Below are 17145 nucleotides of genomic sequence, written 5' to 3' on the forward strand. Positions count from 1 at the left end.
TTCAGTATGAGAAGGAGCGACGAGAGCAATTCAAAGGAGACAAAGGGAAGCAAAAGATAACAAGTAGGTCCCTTGTCTTATCTATCTATCATAGGAAAAGGTTAAACTCTTTAATTCTGTTGTTCTAAGTGTAGCTACCCACTTAGGGAAAATGTGTTTATCCGTAGATACAAATTCCATATAACAAATTGGCGACTCTGCTGGGGAATGACCATCATTCCTGGTAGTTTATTTTCATCATAGTACACCTTAGTAGACTTTACTTGCTTTCATTGATCTTATTTCAGTTTTTTTGAAGTGTTTTTTGTCAAAAATTATGCTTGAATGTCTCTTGATTGGCCTCTCTGGCACCAGCACAGGCTTGGTCTTGACACAATACATTGCAGAACACCCTTGGCTTAGGGACAGTGCATTGAAGCGCATTGTCTCCCATTCAGGGTTGCGTTGATGCTCCTTAAGCCAAAGATCCTACCTTTGGCTTGGTTTTTTCCAAACTTCCTTCTGATTTTGTTCTTTGAAAGATCAATGATTGTTGAAGTTCTAAAATCATTTTGTATCTCCTTTTGAATGTGAATCCCATGAGTCTATCCCTAACCCATCACGGGTCGAGGAAATAGTTGACCCAATTTCACCTTCAGTTAATCGTACCTTTCCTGTAGAGAGTGAGTATGATACCACTCAGGTTCTTTTCGTTTCTTCAGATTCCAATGAGCTTGGGGGCAATCCTCATGTTCTATCAAGACAGGAAGAAAATTCTCCGCTCTCATAACTCAAGAGGGTAATAGCCCTGTTTCTACGATACCCTCGTCAAGTACTTTGGTCACTCTCTTTGGTTGGAATCGACTGGCAGGATGCCATCTTCCTTCTGATGTGCCTTTCCAAATCATGGTACAGGTTTGTAATATGATGGCACCTGACACTATTATAGATGAAGGTGCATCTATGAGTATCCTTTCCTCCACTGCTTGGCAAGCACTTGGTTCACCGCTATTTGTGCCTGTTACTCAGAATCTGTTGTCTTTTAATAGAGAACCAGTCAACCATTAGGGATCCTTCCTTAGTTCCCTATTACTTTGGGAGGAAAATTTGTTTATCTCAATGTGATGGTAATCCCAGGCCCTTTAGATTACAATTTAATTCTTGGGCGCGACTATGTTTATGACATGGGAGCTATTGTTTCAACACTCTTTTGAGTGATGTGTTTCCCATAGGAAAGCAGAATTGTCACCGTTGACCAGCTTTCATTTCCCGGTCCAAATATGGCTTCCAGTCAACCATCTTCCTTAAATGGTCCTTTTGTCCCAATGGTATCTTCCCCGCCACGGGTCAATTATGTGGCAACCCGTTCCATGCCTACATCAACTGACAAACAATTCTGTGATGTTGTGCATTATGTATTGGGGGCATTGGAACCACATCTCTCTAACAGGTTCCTTTCTACGGATCCTTTCCAGTGCATTTTTCTCCCATCTGACGAGAACCTCTTGGAGGTCATGATCTCTTATGGGTCGTGATCAAGGACTCTGAGGATAGTTCCTTGTCTTGTGTCAACCTTGTTAAAAAATGAAACAAGGAATATGAGGATAGTTCTTTTACTGTGTCAACCTCATTAAAAAATGAAACAGGTCATAGAGCATAGTTCCTTGTCTTGTGTCAATCTCGTTAAAAAATGAAACAAGGAATCTAAGCAGAGTTCCTTGTATTGTGTCAAGCTCATTAAAAAATGAAACAAGGTCCCCTGGAGCAAAGTTCCAATTCGAGTCTTTGAGTAGATCTCGTAAAATCCCAGTCGAGTCTTTCATTTGATCTCGTAAATGAACCTTCATTCCATCCACCTCATAGCCATGAGTAGTCTACTTAGGTGGATGTAATGAAGCTTGGGGGGCATGCACCTAGAATCGAGTCATCATGCTGGGGGCATGTAAACTTAATCCAAGCATAGTTTTTCATTTCAAGCTTGTGTAAACATGAAATTGAATCCAAGCATATTTCCATATGGTTCAATCTCGTGTAAAAATGAACCCATTTCCATTTTAACCCTCATGATTGCCATTCTATTAGCCTCTTCCATCAGATGAGCCTTGGTTTTTCTCCTTCCATTGTCACTATCTACTTGGCCGATCATATGTTTTCACTTGGTTGTTTTACCTTTTTAGAGGAACAGTTGCAATGAGTGGTCTTATTAGCCAGCCTCTTCACATAAATCAACATGTTTTGAGAAGTTCCAACATCACCAGAACCAGTTGCTATCCTAGACACCACTCATTCCTCTAAGTGGAGTCCTCTTTAAGCTCTTTTCAGACTCTCGAAATATGAAAAGATTGTCGAGCACTTGTCCTTTTCAGCTCGTTAACGGATTGGAAATGACATCTACTTAGTATAAGTTTAACCTTTTTCCGGACTGAGATAGATTACTTAAGAAAAATGAATATTATGATCGAACATGGTCAATAGGTTATCTCTTGTATTATTTTACGCTTTTTCGGACTCGAGAGACAAATTTACGAAAAATAATTCGTGGAGTTTTCTTTGTCCCTTTTCAAACTCTCTAAACATGAAAATGACCGAGTTCTCATTGTTGTTAAACTCGTTAAAACATCAAATAACGACAAACTTTTCCATCATGAAAAGGCCGAGTTTCACCTTTGCTAGACTCATTAAAACATCACATACTGATGGATTCACCTGAAGGGTGGAATTATACAACAAGAATATGTTATCCTCCTCCAACTTAATAAAAAATAAAGAGGTACTAGTCAACAATGACTGGGGAAAATGGGAAAAAGGGTAAACCACTTTATGGTAGTAGGTCTCTCTTGAACATGACACTTACATTTCATTTCTGTGACTACTTGGGTTGGGTTATCTGCTTGATGGTTATCATACCTATGGTCTATCACACCATCCGTCACTTTGGTTTTGGGTCAATGCTGCCAATTCATTAAGTGTCGCCAACATGTTCAAGAGAAGTCACTCAGTAAAATTCATTCTTTGCAATACTCATAAACCTTCATTTTCATGATTTCCATTCCTGAACTTTGTGTCGTCAGTTACATTCTGTCTCCAAAAATCATTACACTCGTTTTCTGTCGTTGATGTGGGATACATCAAGGCTCTCCTGCGACAAGTCGCTTCTTGTCAACATCAGCACATTATCCAAGAAGTTGACTTAGGAACACCTTTCCAGTGCCTTGAGGCTTGCATGCATCAATGGAAAGTTTCTCGCTTTTGACGACAGGTTGACATCACTGGCCTTCGACCGAAAGACTTTGTATGGTGTTCGCCATCAAAACATCTATTCACACCATGCTGAATGTATTGCAGTACCTTGAGGATCATTATCATTATCGATGATTTCTCTCGTGTATGTTATCTATTTACATCATTGGCTGGTAATCAGATGGTGTCTTCCCATGTTCAACTTCAGATCACATATTCACATGGTTAGACTCGTACTTGAGCGAATGATTGAACGAGATAGAAGGCTCCAGATCTAGTTTCATCCATCCGGGCTGCGATTTCAGGAGAGTACTAAATCATCGGTACGATGGCTTTACACATATGGTCATCCTATCATGGGGCTATATCTATAGACGACTATCTGATTTATGTACATGTAATAAAAAGTTTACATGCTGAGCATGGGTATGCCTTCCCTCAACGATTCATGAAAAATTCAAAATATCATGATATTATATTGTAATTGATGCAGGTCACCATTCGCTTCAGTTCTTCCTCATCACATCGTAAAGCATATCACTCGAAATTATCATTTTCGACTTCATGCTTTAGGGGGTAGCTGTTATAGGTCTATTTGGGCACATCACTCCCGACATTCAAATCAGTTCAATTAGGGCTCATCAAACCCTAATTCAGTTGCTACATGCCCTAGACAAGTCATCACATTGAATGCCTTCATTCTTGAAAGTTCCCTGGCTTGAAGCCCCCCTGAAATGCCTCCTTGGGAGACCAGCGTAGCCTTGGTCAGGGGTAACTACACTGTAGAGCACTTATGCCCATTCAATCCTGCTTTGCAGAGCACTTAGACCCACTTTAACTTGCGCTGGGCGAGATTGAGCGAAATTTGCATAGGGTTCTAGGAATATTCCTCCATTCTAGATCATTCTAGAATATTCCCACCTCTTATCCCCTCCTATGAGCTTGAAATTGGATAGGGAATGAATCAATTAACCTCCTATCCTCTCATCCCTTCCTCCATGGAAACTAACTCTAAGTTTGGAAAGCCATTCAATGCCCAATTTATGACAAAACCACCTCCATTTCCCTATAAATTGAGCACTAATCATAGTGATCAAGGGGTTGGAGTTTGAAGATTGTAAGGAAATACTGTTGGTTTGAGGTTTTGAGATCATAATCAAGTATTGTTATGTTGTTGGATTGGTGTGCTTTTGGTGTGATGAAGGATGGAACTCAAGTTGGATGAGTGACATGGGATCAGACTTCTTTGGTTGTAACTCTTCCTTCTACTTTTAATAAAGTTGTTTACACCTTTTCCCATACTCTTGTCTTTATGTATGATGATTATATGTGTAAATGCTTTCAATTCCATTTGCTTATAGTATATAGATCGTTTTCTTTGATTGGTTTTTTTTCCTCTATTTATGATTGCAGGCATTGATCGAGCGGATTTAGTTCGAGGAGTGATAAGAGCAATTCAAAGGAGACAAAGGGAAGCGAAAGATAACAAGTAGGTCCCTTTTCTTATCTATCTATCATAGGAAAATGTTAAACTCTTTAATTCTGTTGTTCTAAGTGTAGCTACCCACTTAGGGAAAATGTGTTTATCCATAGATACAAATTCCATATAACACTTGGTCATCTAACACTGCATCAAAAACAAATTCATGTTTCTTAACATATACAGTCAGGGCCACCTACAACATACTTTTTTGTAGTTATTAGAAATAAAAGCACAATTCAAGCCAAATAAATCTTGACCTTCCACATAGGAGTAGAGTATGCCTTCGGAGCTTACTTTAAACCATAGGAAATATCAAATTCAAGAAACAAAGAGTTAGTATATTATTCATATGAAGGATCAGTCAAATAGAAACTTGCAAAAGGTTCCTTCTTCAAGCAACTAAAGTCATCTAGATTATCATAGGAGTGAATAATTTAGAGTAATACAATAGCATTCCTAGAGTAAAAATGCACGTCTCGCTTTTAATAGAAATTATTTATCTTTGATTTTTGAGCATTCAAATAGCCAACACTTCTTTCAGAATTTGAGAAGCTTCGCATTTGAGAGAGATAGGCGAGTTTTTAACATACTGCAAAATTGTTACCACCTACTGCAAAATTGTTCAAATAGTGCCAAATGACATCAAAAGAATGCAAAAGAGTAGAGAATTTTGAAGGCATCTTCCAAGACTCTAAAGGACTCAAAGTCTAAATCATACCCTCTCCATTGGAAAGTGTTCTGAACAAACTATCCAACGATATATATAACTCCAAAACCGGACTCCGGGATCAAAAGATATGGCCTTATGAAGTTTCAAGGATTCAAGCCTTAGGAAAGAGGGAATATCGGAGGTTTGATATTGGAGATCGTATATCGGAGGTCCAACAACATGCCATATCAACGCATCACATGTCAGAGGTCTGATATATTAGAGATCCAACAGTATCGGGGAGCAGCGATTGCTCACCATAGCACCCAACACATCAGAGATCGTATATCGGTGATCACACATCAGAGACGCCAAGTGGATCGATGATTGCATATCGGTAATCACACATCAAGGATCCAATGCATCAGAGAAACCAACAATATATCAAGATATCGCATTGCAATCAACAATGAAAACCTTTGAACAGGTGACAACCTTTTAAAGTTTCGATAATGCATAAAGTTCCGATATAGAGTAAAATAGTCAGGGGACTCAAAAATAAGTTTACAAAGGATTTCCCAACAAATCCAAGGGCGGATGAGCTCTTTTCTCTCTCCTCCAGTGGTACGCGTGGCAGCATCTGGTTGGTCCCGATAAGCTACACATGGCAGCACAACATTAGCTTCGATAAGGACGCGTGGCAGCATAAGATTGGCTTTGATAAGGACACGTGGTGGCTGACGTTGGCATGATGTAGCGGTACAACATGACACGTGGCAGTCAATTATGGCGTTTTGAGGGGGCATAAGGGGAAAATTAGGGTGACATGTGTCACCACTCATGAGGTGCCACGTGGCAGATGACGACATCATAATCAGAGATCAATGATTGGAAGGTGAGCATGTCACAACTCCCCTGTTGTGTCCTTGATTAGAAACCGCCGATGAGAGGGGCTCCAATATCAGGCTGGCGCATGGTCTATAAGCCGTTAGAGAACCTTGGGCGCTAAGTAGTTTACTAAGGAAAATATCCCCCGGGCAAGAACAAAAAGACCCTAATGCCTTAAGGCTAAGCACCTGGTCATAGCGCCTGTTCATATGATGAGAAATCCAGAAAGGGGCTAAAACAAAGGGGGGCCAAAGGAATATCAGAACTCGTTGTTTTGTAACGTTTTTAAAACAAAATTTCCAATGAGACAAAAATTCGATAATGCATTATGGTGATGTTACTAGGCATATCAGGCTCTGATAGTGTAATACAGAGAATTTATGTGATGGATGAGTCGACAACTATGATTCCACGACACCACCACGACCACCACAGTGAATCGTCCCGGCTCTAGAAAGTAGAAAGTTTGAACGGTTAAGGCGGAAAGTGACAGGGGAACCAACAGAGTAATGGAAGAGGCACCTTGTGGCAGAGACGTGGTCTGACCAGAGGCCATCACAGGAAGTGGCAGGGAGATATTTTCCTCACCATCATTCAATTTTCCTGGTCTTTATTTCTGTAATTTTTGTATTTTAAGGAACTGAATCAAATCTGATTGCAATGATTTGGGCAACAGGGCTTCACACGCCGAGACAACTAGTCGATCAGAGAAATGGAGCTTAGGCTAAGATATTTTTGTAATTGTTTTACAAAGTTTTCCCTCTCCTTATAAAAAGAGGGAAGAAACACTTAATAGAGGTTTCAGAATTATGCACCCGAGAGGTCCAAATTATGTGGTTCCATTTTGGTTCTATTTGCCTATTCATGAGGGACTTGAGTGATACATTACTGAATGTAAATGGACTGGTGAAAGGGACTCATTTGAAAGATTAATGAAACTCTTTGGTGATTCCAATCAGAGCAATGCACAATATGTTTCCCCCTCTGTATATCTCACTTCATGTATGTTTTCCCTCTTTTGAAATTGTGTAATGAAGCTACCGGTTTCACTCTTATTCATGGTTGTATATTTGCTGCTAAGTAGTAACAGTACCTCTGTTAACTACAAATTTACTTATGTACCTATAATGTGCACATATTTACTTAATGTTATTTGGTGAAACATGTATTCATGATGTATAGAGCTTGGGATCTTAATTAGTGCTCCACTATTTATGCGTTCTCACCTCTTTAGTCTTTCATACTTTTTCCAGAACATTGTTGCTTATGATTTTATATTGTATCCAACCCTATGCATCAAATCATCTCATTTATTTCCTCCTCTTATTTTTTACTACAACGCCAATCTAAGGTTGCCTATTGTTGTGTGTCGGCGACCAGAACCAAACATTTCTCTTTGATATTACCCTGATTTACGTCTAGTGTATTTAGATCCATGTATTTTCTTGAGTTTACCTTGATGAAGGACTATTGAACCAAGCCCCTTGAATTGTATTTTTCCAATTACGTGACAATATGGAGTGCAACAATAATCCCTCAAATAATCTTCAAAATCACTCCTCTCCTTAAGATGTCCTAGGGACCGGTCTCCAATCAATCCAGAGGGTGTCTCTAGGAGGACTTTATATCTTTTGAAGAACTTGTGTGGAAGGTGATAGAAAAATATACAAAATATTTTTGACGCCATTTCCAGGGAATGGATTAGAGAAATTTTCTCCAGGGCACGACAAATATTTACATTCCCTATGTCAGGTGAGCAAGGGAAGTGTGGGTTGAAGATATCTCACCTTGGCAACTCCACTGTCTGAATCTTATAATAAACAAATTGAAAAATCATTGTCCATATCTTTATCTGATCATCTTTTCTTTCAAGAAGCCTCATACTTGCTCTGATGCTAAACAACAAAAAACTTCCCCTACATTTGAACTTGAGATCACTCACCTAGAGGGGTTTTCAAAATGGCCCTTCCTGCATTCTTGGCCAACAAATTTGCCCCACTGTATTTTTCTTCTATTGTCGTTTATCCCAATCATATCCCTTCATTTCATGAATGGAATACCTATTTGCCTAGATTTAGTGGAAACACATATAGAAGGTCAAACCAAGACCTCAAGGATTTTCATGAATGCATGGAACACCAGGGTATTGTTTTTGAAGATGCGAAAATGAAATTGTTCATGTATTCTTTAGAGGAATATTTTAGAGTTTGGTACATAACAATACCTCGTGGCAGTATATATTCTTTAAAGAGATTTAAAATAGCATTTAATCATTATTGCAAAATATTATATCCACTAAATGATCTGTTTGAATATTGTTGTGCATATTTTAATGTTGAAAATATTTCTGAGGTTAATGATCCTGTTGAAGATGTTTGTGGGACTCCATTCCAAGAAGGTATCTACTCGCATCAAGAAGCATCACCCAGTGATCAAGAAAGAGAAGAAGGAGACATCATAGAGCTGCAAATAAACCCTTGGAGAGTTTATTTTGCTGAATTGTATGATTTTCCTTCTTATGATTCATATGACTCTGATGAGATGTTGAGCAATGCATGAATACAACAGTCCCAATCATGGGAAGATGCAAAAAGAGAGGAGGCCCACCAGGAGGTTAGCAAAGAGGCTCCAGTGCAAGATTCATATCCTTTAAATGTAGAACAAGCCCAAGAAAATAGTATTCAAGTTAATGAAGATTCTCCAATCTATGATTCATATGATTCAGAGGAGGATGAGATTGTTGCAGATGTTCAAAGGGTACTTACAAACAAGTGGGGAGAAGACACTCCTTCAGGAGGAGCCCAAAGTTGAAGAGCCAAGCAATCTCTGTGGCTACCTGTTGTAGAAAGATCCCTCCATGGAAGTTGTTCAAGGAAGGGAGACAACTATAAATTTTTCTCATAAGTTCCATGATCCAATAGTTGACTAGATGGCATCTTTCTTTGGCTTGCAACAATATACATCAATTCCAAGGTATGTGTCAAACATTTGGTCTGAATTTCTTATGGGGTGCATGCCTACTTTAGTCACTGATTTTCAAGAACACAACCCCATTAGAAGGTTCATGGAGGAGAGTAAAAGGGCTGAGCATCAACAATCAAGTTGGGGGCACATCAATTTTTTTGTCCAAAGATATTATGTGGTACATGACTGTTTTAATTGTTGAATTTCAGCAACATGGAGGCATTAGGTCCAACACCCAAACGCTGCCCTAGTACCATTGGAAGGTTGACCAAACTTGGGTGAATTGAGCCCTATGCATAAATAGGAGTTGTATATAAATAAGCTCACTAGCTGAGCATTTCATTTTGAGTTAAAGTTTATATTTCTGCGTTTCAATGTCGTGAGGAAAGGACTCGTAACAAATAAAGTTCCATGGAGGTTTTCTGGTTTTATAGATTCATTATATTTTTTACTCCATGCTCAATGGTGAAGGCTACTGTTCTACAGGTTCTCAACACCTTGCTAGCAAGGCATTGTCCCCAATTGGAGCCAAAGTTATCACCTACTGCAAAATTGTTCAAATAGTGCCAAATGATGTCAAAAGAATGTAAAAGAGTAGAGAATTTTTCAGGCATATTCCAAGCCTCTAAAGGACTCAAAGTCTAAATCATACCCTCTCCATTGGAAAATTATTTGAACAAGCTTTCCAACGATGTATAGAAGTCCAAAAACGAACTTCGAGATCAAAAGATATGGCCTTCTAAAGTTTCAAGGATTCAAGCCTTGGGAAAAAGAGAATATTGGAGGTCCGATATCAGAGATTGCATATCAGAGGTCCAACAACATTCCATATCAACGCATCACATGTCATAGGTCTGATATATTGGAGGTCCAACAGTATCGGGGATCGATGATTGCTCACAATAGAACCTAGCACATCGACGATCACACATCAGGGACGCCAAGCAGATCAACGATCGCACATCAATGATCCAATGCATCAGAGCATGCGTCGACATATCAAGATATCACATCATAATCAGAAATCGGAACTTATGAACAAGTGACAACCTTTTAAAGTTGCGATAATGCATAAAGTTTCGATATAGAGTAAAATAGTTGGGGGACTCAAAAATAAGTTTATAAAGGATTTCCCTGCAAAACCAAGGGTGGATGGGCTCTTTTCTCTCTCTCCTCCAGCAGGACGTGTGAAAACATCTGGTTGGTCCTGATAAGCTACACCTGGTAGCATAGGATTGGCTCCGATAAGGATGTGTGTCGACACAAGATTGGCCCTGATAAGGACACGTGGCGGTTGACGTTAGCATGACGTGGCGTTATGTCAGGACATGTGTTAGTCAGTTATGGCGTTTTGAGGGGGCCTAAGGGGAAAATCAAGGTGACATGTGTCACCACCATGAGGTTCCATGTGGCAGATGATGATGTCATAATCAGATATCGGCGATTGGAGGATAATCATGTCGCAACTCCCCTGTTGTGTCCCCGATTGAACATTGTCGATGAGAGGGGCTCTGATATCGGGCTGGCGGATGGTCTATAAGATGTTAGAGAACCTTGGGCGCTAAGCAGTGTACCAAGTAAAATAGCCCCCGAGCAAGGACAAAAGGACCCTAGCGCCTTAAGGCTAAGCACCTAGTCATAGCCCCTGGTCATATGACGAGAAATGCAGAAAGGGGCTAAAACAAAGAGGGCCAGAGGAACACCGGAACTCACTGTTTTGTAACGTTTTTAAGAACAAAAGTTCTAATGAGGCAAAACTCCGATAATGCATTATGGAAATGTTACTAGGCATATCAGGCTCCTATAGTGTAATATAGAGAAATTATGTGATGGATGAGTCAACAGCGGTGATTCCATGACACCACCATGACCACCACAGTTAAGCATCGCGACTCTAGAAAGTAGGAAGTTTGAGCGGTTAAGGCAGAAAGTGACAGGGGAACCGACCGAGTAACGAAAGAGGCACCATTTGGCAGAGATGTGACCTGACTAGAGGCCATCACAGGAAGTGGCAGGGAGATATTTTTCTCACCATCATTCAATTTTCCTTTTGTCTTTATTTATGTAATTTTTGTATTTAAAAGAATGAAATCAAATCCGATTGCAATTATTTGAGAAGAAGACCTTCGAACACCGAGACAACTAGTCGATCAAACAACTGGAGCTCAGGCTAAGATATTTTTGTAATTTTTTTACAAATACCTCTCCTTATAAAAAGAGGGAAGAAACACTTAATAAAGGTTCCATAATTTTGCACCCGAGAGGTCCAAATTCTGTGGTTCCACTTTGGCTCTATTTTCTTGTTCATGAGGGACTTGTTTGATACATTGTTGAACATAAATGGACTGGTGAAAGAGACTCATTTTGAAGTATTAATGAAACTCTTTGGTGATTCCAATCAGACAAATGCACATTATGTTCCCCCTATGTATATCTCAATTCATGTATGTTTTCCGAGTCTTCTGAAATTGTGTAATGAAGTTGTCAGTTTCACTCTTATTCATGGTTGTATATTTGCTGCTAAGTAGTAATAGTACCAGTGTTAACTACATATTTACTTATGTACCTATAATGTGCACATATTTACTTAGCGTTATTTGGTGACACATGTATTCATGATGTATAAATCTTGGGATCTTAATTAGCGCTCCAATATTTTTGCGTTCTCACCTCTTCAATATTCCATACTTCTGTTGTAACATTGTTGCTTAGGATTTTGTATTGTATCCAACCCTATGCATCGAATTCCCTCCTTTCTTTCCTCTTATTCATTTTTACTACAACACCAATCTAAAGCTACCTATTGTTGTGTGTCGGTCACCAAAACCAGACATTTCTCTTTGAGATTAACCCAATTTACTCCCTGTGTATTTAGATGCATGTATTTTCTTGAGTTTACCTTATCTTTTTTCAATTACTTGACAATATGGAGTGCAAAAATAATCCCTCAGATAATCTTCAAAATCACTCCTCTCTTTAAGATGTCCTAGGCATTTGTCTCCAATCAACCCAGAGGTTGTCTCTAGGAGGCTTCTATATCTTCTGAAGCACTTGTGCGGAAGGTGATAAAAAAAACTACAACAGAGCATTCAAATAGTCAACACTTCCTTCAAAATTTGAGAAGCTTCACATTTGAGAGAGATAGGCGAACTTTTAACTTTTAATATGCTCACAAGAGACCTAAAGAGATCAATAGAAACATTGTAAGATCAAGATAGGACTTAAGCACATCATCCAGGTACAATGCATACAATATAGTCATTCTAAAACAAACCAAATTCAAGATAATTAAAATAAGAAGAGAACAAATAAAAAATAAAATACAAGTGTTTAGCATGAGCAAAATATTGTCAATGAAAAATCCACTTGTAGGGTGATCTTCCATAAAAACAACCAATGTTAAGCTTAGTCTTATGAACTGTAAGAGAAGTGTGTCTTGGTTCAATGGTTACAATATCCTATTTTTTCTTAGAAATATCTTTTTTGTTGAGAAGCCTTTCAAGAACATGTATAAGAACCAACATCACATATGTTGCAAAAATCAATGCATGACAACAAAAAATCATGTTGCAAAACAATAATAGCAAGCTCATCTCAAATAAAATGATTGCATAGGATCAGTGGAAATCATTATATTCACTAGCTTATTTCATAGTTTATGAATTCACCATTAATGCTCCAAACAAATACACTTAACATCCTTGTAAATAAAATTATTTCTGCAGGTAAAAAGATTAAAAAAGGAAATAAGAAGTTCCATGTTGAATCTATTCATATATGAAGCTGCTAAAACTAAAGAAAAAATGAATCCAACTTCTAACAACATTGATTTTGTCCCTTGCACCAACTTTCTCTATATCACTAGGGACATCTCTTAGCTACCATTGTCCAAATCAACCCACATTCTATTAGCTTGTTACTTTTGCTAGTCAGAATCAATTCCAACTTCCTTCTCGGCTATTGAAATGAAAGGAGATATGGTATCATACAACCTCGGTATAGATGCTTGCATGATAACGGGGTGTACATGGGATGAAAATACAGACCACTCACAACAGAGTTGGCTGGTCCTTCAACTATATTTCTATACTCCATTATAGTAAAATAATAGTTCCAACAATGATATAATAATCAAATTCTCTAAGTGTCAAAATGACATATAAATAGAATGTACAACGTTTATGAACTTTGTGTTAGAGTCGATCTTGTCAGTCCTCCGTCAGAGATAAAAAATCTTTCTACATTTCAGTTTTAGGTGTCTCGCTCCATTCACTCTGCTGCACTCCGCTAGGGGTATGCCATAATCTGACGGAAGGGTCTTGTTAGTCATTGCCCCTCATGTCTTGTACCTGCTGGCTTAGGTCTTTTCATCAATGTTTATTAAAGTCCATGACAGTCAATGTTTGATCTTTTAATGGACAAGAGTCATTTCAGTCATTAGGTCTAGGGATTAGTCAATTTGGTCTTCAACAATGTCCAATAAAGCCAGCAGGCCAGAGGGAGGCTCTTACAAAGTTGTGATTCAAAGATTTTCATCGTCATGTTGATAGATTATGACTGTTCTTCAAAACTCTGTTTTGAAGAAAAGTCAACAGTTTGTCATTTGTGATAATTTTCAAAAGTTTTCAGTTGATCTCTCCAGGCACAGCCCTGGTCTCCTTTGCCAAATTCCATGTCAGCTACCCCTGCAAAAAATTGCCAAAAATTTCACCATTTTAGTCAAAAAATCAAAAAGGAAGTGTGAAAAACAGAGTTTTATTAATTGTGAAAAAGTGCCAATTTCAAAACATTACAAAAATGGGTTTTGAAGAATCAAAAATCAAAACCATGTCTCCATGTCTTTATAAAGACTTCTCCATGAAGATCAATGTCATTCTGCATGCCAAGGTCAAAGAGAAGCATTTCAAAGTGAATTGGGTGAGAAAGTGCGTGTTTTGGGGTGAAATTGCTTGCAACTAGCTGGCGTGGCGCACAGAACAGGTGGTGCGGCGCACTGGGAGTTTTCGTCCAGTGTTATTCTGAACGGGCGCAGCGCACTAGGTTCTTGGCACGGCGCATACAGTCCACAGCCCGAATTTGCTTGAAATTTCACCAATTTGCTCATAACTTGTGTGGATTTGACAGGTAGTGTTGCTATTTCGATATTTCATCCAATTTTGTGATTAGTGATGGTGGTTTAAGGATGACAATGGGTGAACACATATATCAAACCTTCCTTCTATAAACATAAGCAAACTTGCTGTCAGGGTTTCAGAACTCACTGTTTTGCCACCAAAATTATTTCTCCTTCCCATTGTTCCCTTGTCTTCACCAATCCCTAATTCCCTATCACCTAAATTCATTATTCCCTTCTCCTACATGCTCTGTCCCAAATCCTCCCACCTCACACCTCAAACCCTATACAACAATCCCAAACCCTAAACCCTATTCTCATACATAAATCCCTCAAACCCTCTCCCATATTTCCCTGTCAAATTTCTCCCAATAATTCCCATTCCTCACTATTATTTCCCCTTCCTAACAGTCCCTTGTTGCATTTTTCCCCTTGGTGGCAGAATTTGAATACAACACAGCAGTTTCATACATCATTAAAGAGCAGTCCAAGCACAGTTCATATACAGCAGCGTCTTTTCTTCAAGGTATTTTGTACAACAGTCATGGCATTTGAGCATTCATCTGATTATGAAAGGGAAACCCAAAGTGACTCATCCTCGGAAGAATAGGCACCCCGGAGGCCTCATAAAAGTGGTAGAAATGTTAGAGAAGAACCGACCACCCTTACAGAATTGCAGACTTGACCTCTTGCTATGTCGTGTTTCGAGCATCAGTCATGCTTTGAGTTTTGTCAAAAGGTGGCTAGTGTTCTATTTAATCATGAGTTGGCTCGTCTTTTTGTGCTGAATTTACATGGAGATCAAGCTATCTTAGCCGGTGTCACTTTCACACTTACACCAGAATCTGTCTCATTAGCAACCGGCATACCGAACATTGGAGAACCATGGAACAAGAAGCAGAAGATTGATCGGCAGCATTATGAGCCATACATTAAAACCAGTTTCTTGAGGCAGCTCAAACGAGTGTTTCCATTCCGATATCTGAAAGATGAATATGCTCCACTAATGAAGTTAATCATGAAATATTTCAGCTGTGAGGGACGGTTCTCTCGTTTATATGCTTATCACATCAGGTTGCTCATGCATTTCACCAGGGTATGGATGATGAACATTCCGTACTTCATTTTCCGGAACATAGAGAGGATGACCACCTTTATGTAGCACAAAACCCCTCAGTAGCAACTTAACAATGTTTATCATTTTGCTCTTATTAAGATTTCGGTCGTTCATCAGCTTGGATTACAGGGCATCACTTCGGATGATTTCATCTCTCATGACTTCTTCAGAGCTTCACAGGGATTATCAGAGGTCAAGCATGAGACAAGCGGTCCTTTTCATCAGTATGAGCGCCATGAGACTGCTAGCGTGCCGGTATTCATCACATATCAGAGGGGCGCTAGACCTTTGTTTGTAGCAGCAAAGCGAGTGTTAACTCCACCCGGGGTTGAAGGGGCCTCACTTCCGACATCAGCACTATAGGTACAGGATAGAGGTAAGGAGCCAATGCATGATGAGGGGCCATCAGGTGAACGAGAGACCGACTTCGTTCTCCTTCATGATGATGATACAAATACGGGTTCGCAAAGTGCACAGCTTAGAGAGATCATCCAAGAGCAACAAACAGAGATCAAAGCCTTATCCCTTGACTTGGAGAGGGCTAAGTAGACCATGAAATACTTGGAGTAGAGGAACAAAAAGCTTGAAGATCAGCAAGCAATCATGGAGCTACAAAACATCCGCGAGAATCGTCAAGCTGCATAAAGGAGAAGAATTGAGCTCACGTCATTGGAGCAAGAGATTAATGAGGATCGGGAGGCTAATCTTGAGAGAGTTAACATGCACTTAGAGAGGCTGTTGGACAAGGCTGACAAGGACCATGCTTTGCTGAGACACATGGCTTCCCACTACAGGGCGCGGAACAAGGTCTGCAAGGCACGAATCAGGAATTTAAAGGCAAAATTGAGGAAGGCAATAAAGAAGCAAAAGAGGCAAAGGGAGCTTTATCATCTCTAGATATTGGCCGAAGCCTCTTTAGCCCAGCATAACACTTAATGAAGAAGCTCCAGCCCAAATTTCAAGAAATTTGGGGCATTTTTGGTATTTTTGCAAATTTTTGTACAAAAACAGGGTTTTTCTCCCTGTGCGCCGCACCACGTGGTGCGCGCTTATGCTAGGGAGCTCCAAATCACAAAAAGTTTATATTTTTGGATTTTTCATGAAAAATCATGACTTCTGGTGCATGGCCAAGAAGTTTGGGCAAGTTTTGAGTCTTCAGGAGGTCTAAAACACCCAAAAAATGACCTCTCTGCCCCTATTTTGACACACAGGAAGCAGTCTTGGGAGATTGCAGTTTTGGAGGGTCAAATGGGCACCAAATTTAGAAATTCCACTTGGGTTGGAAAGTAGACAGGTAGGGCTTTCCAAAAAGAACACTTGGGCTCAATTTGGACTTCAGGAAGTTCTTAAAAACTAGCTCCAAAGTAGCACAATGCATACATCTTTTGGCGCAGCGCACAAAGACCCAAAGGTCAAATCACTTCCACTCCGTGAGAATTCGATTTTTGTTTTCAGTGTAATTTTCTCCAAGTGGGCCCATTCATTAACAATACATTTTTCCCCGTCATCATAGCCAAAGTTCAAAACCATTTCATTAAAGGTTAGCTTCTATTTCGAGTGGCAAAAGGAAGGCGAGCAGTCACCCAGAACGGTCCACGCTATAGAACAAACGACTGGCTCTTCATCTTCAGTTTGCTAATGATGAGAAAACGACTCCCTATCTTCATTGACTTGCTTTTCTTTCCCACTTCTGGGCTTATTTATTATATTGA

The sequence above is a fragment of the Pinus tabuliformis genome, chromosome 2_1 (assembly GCF_031772625.1).
Source record: "Pinus tabuliformis cultivar Carrire ecotype Pingquan chromosome 2_1, CPIR1, whole genome shotgun sequence".
In the NCBI taxonomy this organism is placed as follows: Eukaryota; Viridiplantae; Streptophyta; class Pinopsida; order Pinales; family Pinaceae; genus Pinus; species Pinus tabuliformis.